The sequence below is a fragment of the Leptonychotes weddellii genome, chromosome 6 (genome assembly GCF_054177405.1).
Source record: "Leptonychotes weddellii isolate Sample4059 chromosome 6, ASM5417740v2, whole genome shotgun sequence".
NCBI classification, from domain to species: domain Eukaryota; kingdom Metazoa; phylum Chordata; class Mammalia; order Carnivora; family Phocidae; genus Leptonychotes; species Leptonychotes weddellii.
Window position 1 is genome coordinate 106,192,180 of NC_138374.1, and position 6,473 is coordinate 106,198,652.

The window sequence follows — 6,473 nt, forward strand, 5'->3', positions numbered from 1 at the left end:
AAAAAAAATTTGTTAGTATATTTCTTTTTTCTTACTACTTTTTTGGTCACGACTGTTGTTGTTATGTGGTTTTCCTCTTTTGCTGAGCTTTTAAACTGGTTATTAAATGTATAAATGAGGGCGATTGATTTTTGTAGTTTATGTTATATTCTGCTTCTTTAATATCTTATTTTTATTAGCATCATCATTGGTCCTCTTGGGTCTTTTAAAGTATATTATCTTATATAAGCACATATGAGTGTACTTCCTCTTTACCTATTCTCTCTCCAGTAGTTTTTTTTTTTTTGTCTCTTTTCATGACTACTTCTCCAGTGCATGTTTAAACCTGGTGAGGAGTGCCCAGATAGAGTGTTCATTGTGATGTTGTCTGAGCACTGTGAAAATGAAAATGCCTCTAGGGTTTCTATATGATAACATAGCAGACAGTTGTTGTTGTTTTTTCCAATCAAGAATAAGTGTTTAATTCTGTCAAAGCTTTTAAATTCTTTATCATATGGTTTTCTCCTCGGATATATTAAGATGTTGAATTGAAATTATTTAAATATTGAACCATCCTAACATTTTGGGAATATATCCAACTAGGTTAGGGCGAATAATTATTTATGTGGCATTAGATAATATTTGCTAATATTGAGGAATTTTACATTGATATTCATAAGTGAAATGTAGAGTGAAAGTATAAGGTGAAAACTTCATTGAATTTGTCTTTTTCTTTGCTCTTGGAGGATTAATGACTGTTAAGATTAACTCATTTTTGAGCATTTGATAGATGCCCTCTGTAAAACCTTGAGTCTTTATTTTTTGTTATGGGGTATTCTTTGATAAGTTCTATTAAATCAAAATTATTCTGCTTCAAGCTTTGATTCATGTTAACCTGATTTTTAATGATGAGCCTCAATATTTTGCTTATTAACTCAATAAAGCATTGAGGTTGAGAGCATGCAGTCTGATAGTAGATTTGGCCTAGGTTAAAATTCCAATTTCAACCATTACCATGTGACTTTGAGAGATAAATTTACTCCTGAAGCCTCACTTTCTTGGTCTATGTATTATCCACCTCATGAAGTTGTTGTGAGGAACAGACTTGCCAATATGTATACGCCTAGCCCCTAGTAAGTGCTCAGTGAGTATTTGCTATTGTTCTTCCCATACTTTCATTTATTCATACATTCATCAAACATACCAAAGCAACACTGGAAAACTAAAAATGCCAGGTTTTGCAATTAATGCTTAGGTACAAATATGGATGACATAGGTCTTATCCTAAAGATAAGATCGCATCATAAAGAGGAAGCCAGATAGATACAGTGATCAGGAAAGGTACCATAGAGTACTCAGAAAGAAAAATAAGACTTACTGAGCAAATAATAGATTCAGAGGCACAGAAGTATAAAATCACATTTTGGGAAGTCACAATAACTCTGCAACCTGAGTTTAAGAACCCAATGAAGTAGAGATAGAAATGCTGAAGAGTGGGAAAGTGCTAGGTTTTGAAGGGCCTTTATGTCATGTTAATGAGTTTGAACTGTGCTCTGTGATAGACAGTGATTGAGGGTTTTAAATAGTATAGGATTAGGTCTGGCTTGTGTTTATTAGAGACCGTTCTGGTAACCATATGGAGAAAGGATGGGAGGGAGGAAGATTGGCAACATGACCAGTAGAAAGAGCAGTTGTCTCTAAGAATTACCTAGGGATCTTGTGTAAAAATAGAAATTGTTAAGACCTATTCTCAAAGATTTCTGAGTTGGTGGGATCAGGGCAGGGCCTCGAATAAATAAGAAAGGAGTGTGCAAACAAGAAAAGTAAAGCCAGGTAAGGCATAGAACAAATGGGAATTGTTGATTTGGAAGTCAAGGGAGCAAGGGATGTCAAGAGAGAAAGCATTGCTGGAGGGGATCGGATGCCTCAGGGACGTTAGTGAGAGCCCCAGAGGCTCCAGGATGAGGACCAGGTAGCTGCTACTGACTTTCAGAGAGCAGTTTCAGTGGGATGCTGAGAACAGCAAGCCCGCATCTCGTAGTTAATGAGGGAAAGAAGAAGGGTAAGCAAGGGAAGGAAACACATTGGGGTAACTGGTTGTTTCACATTGCCGCAGAACAGGGCAAGGATACATGGTCAAACCTTGGGAAGGATGTATTGTGTGTCCAAAAATAGGAGATGATAAGCTGAGAAGCAGCTGGGAGAATAAGAGAGAAAGAGACAGAGAAGTGGCATTAGAAGAAGCAAAGGGCAGAGCAGGACCTCTTTTATTCTGCAACTAGAATGAAGAAAGGAAGCAGGTGCGGGAACACAGATGCATTTGAAGATGAGGGGTTTTGGAGATAGAGCGAGTTCGTGTCTGACCTTCTTCATTGTTTCTGTGCAGTAAAATGGAGAGGCTCATCGACCAGGACACTAAGTGCTGAACGACCTGCCTCTGTCACTGCACCCTGTTTATTTGCGGGTCGACGGGGAATCTCAATTTTATAAAACAGAATTTGTCTTGAAGTGATGTGACTTTTAATATATGCTGACACCAAAAGAGGCCTTTCTCCAGATTTTCTGTTTTTCTCTTTTCCTTCCTGGAGTGCCAGCTCTGCTGGCGTGCTAAGTATGTGCTCCCCCCTGCCGGTCACGCCATCCCACGGTTAAGGGTTTGGGAAAAGCCATGAAGAGCTGGAGTGGCTGCATTCAGGATTGGAAAAGGCAGGGGGAAGAAACACATGAAGGCAGGGCAGAAGGCCTCAGTAAAGCTTGCACCGTAAACCTTGTTCTGAATGCAGTCCTCTTGGTTCTGTGACTTTTCTCTATTTACTGCCGACAGCACTTACAAGTACGTAATTACGGGACAGGGTGAGGTGGGGGCGGCAGAACCATTGGCTCAGGCTGCTTATTGAGGAATATTTCATTCAGGTCCGATCTGAATTCCTACAAGCCACCAAGACCTTAGTGAGACACTCAGAGGGGATGAAAATATTCTTGTGCTAAATAATAGATTTAATTAAGTTTTTGTGCTTATTATCAGCCCTGTTTTAAAGATTTTGCCTGTCCTAACCCATTCAGTATTCATAGCAGCCCAATGAGACAGGTACTATTATTAGCCTCATTTTAATAAAAGGAAACAGAAAAATGAAAATCTTAAATAATTTGCCCAAGGCCAGAACCTGTTCAGTGGTAGAGCTAGGATTTAAATCCAGAAATTCTCTTTTTCCTTGTTAAAGTGAGAAAGAAATGAGAAAGTGTGAACTCGTGTGGGGTGGTTTAGGATAAAAGCTATTTTCAGGCTACCTGGGTGGCTCAGTCCATTGAGCATTGGACTCTTGATTTCAGCTCAGGTCATGATCTCAGGGTTCTGAGATCAAGCCCCGCATTGGGCTCCGTCCTAGGTGTGGAGCCTGCTTAAGATCCTCTCTCCTTCTCCCTCTGCCCACCCCCTCCCACCCCCCATGCTTGCTCGCTCACTCGCTCTCTCTCTCTCAAAAAAAAAAAAAGCTATTATCAATAGAGAAATATGTGGGAAGGAGAAGGAGGATGAGATGGGTGGAGGGATCTTCTACAGTAGCAAGAACCTCAGCTTTGACATTATCCTCAAAGTGAACAAAACGAGGCATCTAACTCACAGGCAGTGAGGTAAGATTCACAAGTCCAGCAATGTTCATTTCTCCCTGTAAAAAAATCGATGAAGCTGTAATGAGTGTCTAATAGCTTTAAATTAATGCCCTGTGACAGTTTGCTGGAGTTCACTCATCCTGTATGTGTTTCAGTTCCTTGCTGTGGAACGGTGGTTGCCTGTTTGGGTGAGGTGCCCGCCTCACATGCAGGGAGAAAGCCCAGCAGCTCCTGGAGGTCGTCACGTATTAACTCGTTTCCTGCAGAAAATTCTATTGGTTTGCCCACTCAGGTATTCGTGACCCTTTTGCTTATGTTTAGCAAGTTGGGAAGAGGAGAGGGTCAGCTTAAGAGAAAAGATCTGAATAAAAATATGAAATCACATAGATTTCTTATGCTAGAAAAAGGAGGGTCCCAGGAGGGCAACCGTGGGAATGGTTCTCCCCTCTCTACTTTTTGCCTTTGGAAAATCCCCATCACCCTTGTGATGACGCTCGGACATGTCCTTCCACACAGTCTGTGAGATTCCCGCTTAATAGCATGACTGCCTCGCTATTCTCCCCCTACTCACCTGCTGGAAGCTTATATTGGAGTTCATGTTAGTTCCAAATTAAAATCCTACCTCCTTTGCTGAAAATCTGCAGTGAGAAGAGATTTTTTGCTCCTCTCTACCTCACTAGTATTTAATTCACCCCATTTGTACAGCATTTAACAAATTCTTTTTATGGGAATCTGTAGAGACTTCACGACTGTCTTTGGAGTAGAGAGTGGTGGTTATGGTTCTTGCTCACCTGGTATGTTGGGGCTGCCAATCATGTGTCCTGACCCTGCCCATTCCTCCCAACTAACATGCCCACCAACAACAACTTTGAAAGGAGGATAAGCAAGCCCATGACTCAGGTTAACAGGAAACTTCTCTGGGATCAATTTATTAACTTTTAAGGGAAATTAAATACCTGAAAAAAAAGTTGGTAACCATTCTGCCAGTCATTGACCAAGACCAGTCTGAGAATGGCAGTGAAGAAAAGCAGAAACCAGGAGAGAGAAAGGAGAGACTGAGCCCTGACAACCCTGAGCTCCTGGAATAAGGCTTGTCTGTAGTCCGGTCTTCCTGAACTTCCAAGTTCTGAGTTTCAGTTTTTCCTTTTTTTTTGCTTAAGAAGACCCTTTGAGTTGAATATTTTTGTTTTTATCAAGAGTCATGGGGGGCACCTGGGTGGCTCAGTTGGTTAAGCGACTGCCTTCGGCTCAGGTCATGATCCTGGAGTCCCGGGATCGAGTCCCGCATCGGGCTCCCTGCTCGGCAGGGAGTCTGCTTCTCCCTCTGACCCTCCCCCCTCTCATGTGCTCTCTCTCATTCTCTCTCTCTAAAATAAATAAATAAAATCTTTAAAAAAAAAAAAAAAGAGTCATGGTTAAGAAACTCCAACAGATTTGTTAAGTGTGTTAAGATCAAGATTGAGGTCTGTCCTGTGTCTCTATTCTTCCAGAGTTTGAGATAGCACTGAAAAGGATGAATGAATGAATGAACGAAGGAACAATTGAACTAATGGTTCCTCCTACTCCTGCCTTTGATTCTCCCAGTTGCATGCACTGGGAAAACCACTGCTCTTGGGTTCTGTTCCAGATAATTAAGTTTATACTTATGATTCCTCAGCTGAGTATTTGTCTTATCAAGAATCTAGCCATTGTGGTGGACTCCTCTTCCTTCTGACGTGTTTTCCCCAGTGATCGTTTATCTGTGAAATATGAAAGAGCTAACAGTTCAGCTAGATTTGTTCAAGGCCCAGGTGTAGAAAAGAAATGGCCGGCACTCCGAACAGATAGACAGATATGAGTCACACACTCAGATGCATGATAGCACACACCATACCCATACTTCAAGGCCTCCATATATCATACTTTTTTATATCAATTTTTCCTGGTTTCTTTGATTCTCTCGCTCTTGATAGTGTTTTTTCCACCTCTGGATTCTTTATGACAGCTTTCTGAGGTCCATTTCACATACTGTAAAATTCACATGTTTAAAGTACATGGTTCATTGGTTTTTAATATATTCCAGGTTATAGAACCATCACCACCCTCTCATTTTAGAAAATCTTCATGACCCCAAAAAGTAGCCCTGTGCATATTAATTGTTATTCCCCATCCTTCAACATCCCTATTCCCGGGCAACTACTAATCTGCTTTCTGTCTCTGGTTTCCTGTTGTAGACAAGTCACATACATAGAAACATAAAATAAGTGGTCTTTTGTGAGTTTCTTCTTTAATTTATCATAATGTTTTCAAGTTTAGTATGTGTCAGCACCTCATTAATTTTTATTGCTCAACAACATACTATAATATAAATATACCACTTATTTATCAGTTGATAAAAATTTAGGTTGTTCATATATTTTGCTATTATGAATGTTTCATGAACACTCATGTACAAGTTTTTGTGTAGATACATGTTTTCTTTTCTCTAAGTTATATACCAAGGGATGGAATTAGTGGATCATATGGTAACTGTTTTTCACTTCGTGAGTAATGGCCAAACTCTTTTTCAAAGTGGCTGCACCATTTTACATTATCACTAGCAATATGTGAGGATGCCACTTTTCTACCTCCTTGCCAATAATTGTTATTATATATCTTTTTTATTTTAGCTATTCTGGTGGATGTGCAGTAGTATCTCATTTTGGTTTTGATTTCCATTTTCCCTAATGACTAATGATGATGAACATCTTTTCATTTGTTTATTGGACATATGTATATTGTCTTTGGAGATATGTCTATTCAAATCCTTTGGCACTTTACCCATGGGGATATTTGTCTTTTTATTGTTGAATTGAAAAAGTTCTTTATATATGCTGGACACAGGTCCTTTGGCAGATAAAAGATTT

At 39.9% G+C, this 6,473-nt stretch overlaps 1 protein-coding gene across 5 annotated transcripts in view; it reads right to left on the reverse strand.

The window, feature by feature from the left end:
• Positions 1-6,473, reverse strand: part of SERTAD4 (SERTA domain containing 4) — an 18,695-nt gene that overhangs the window by 4,479 nt on the left and 7,743 nt on the right. The gene's annotated exons all lie outside the window — the stretch shown is intronic.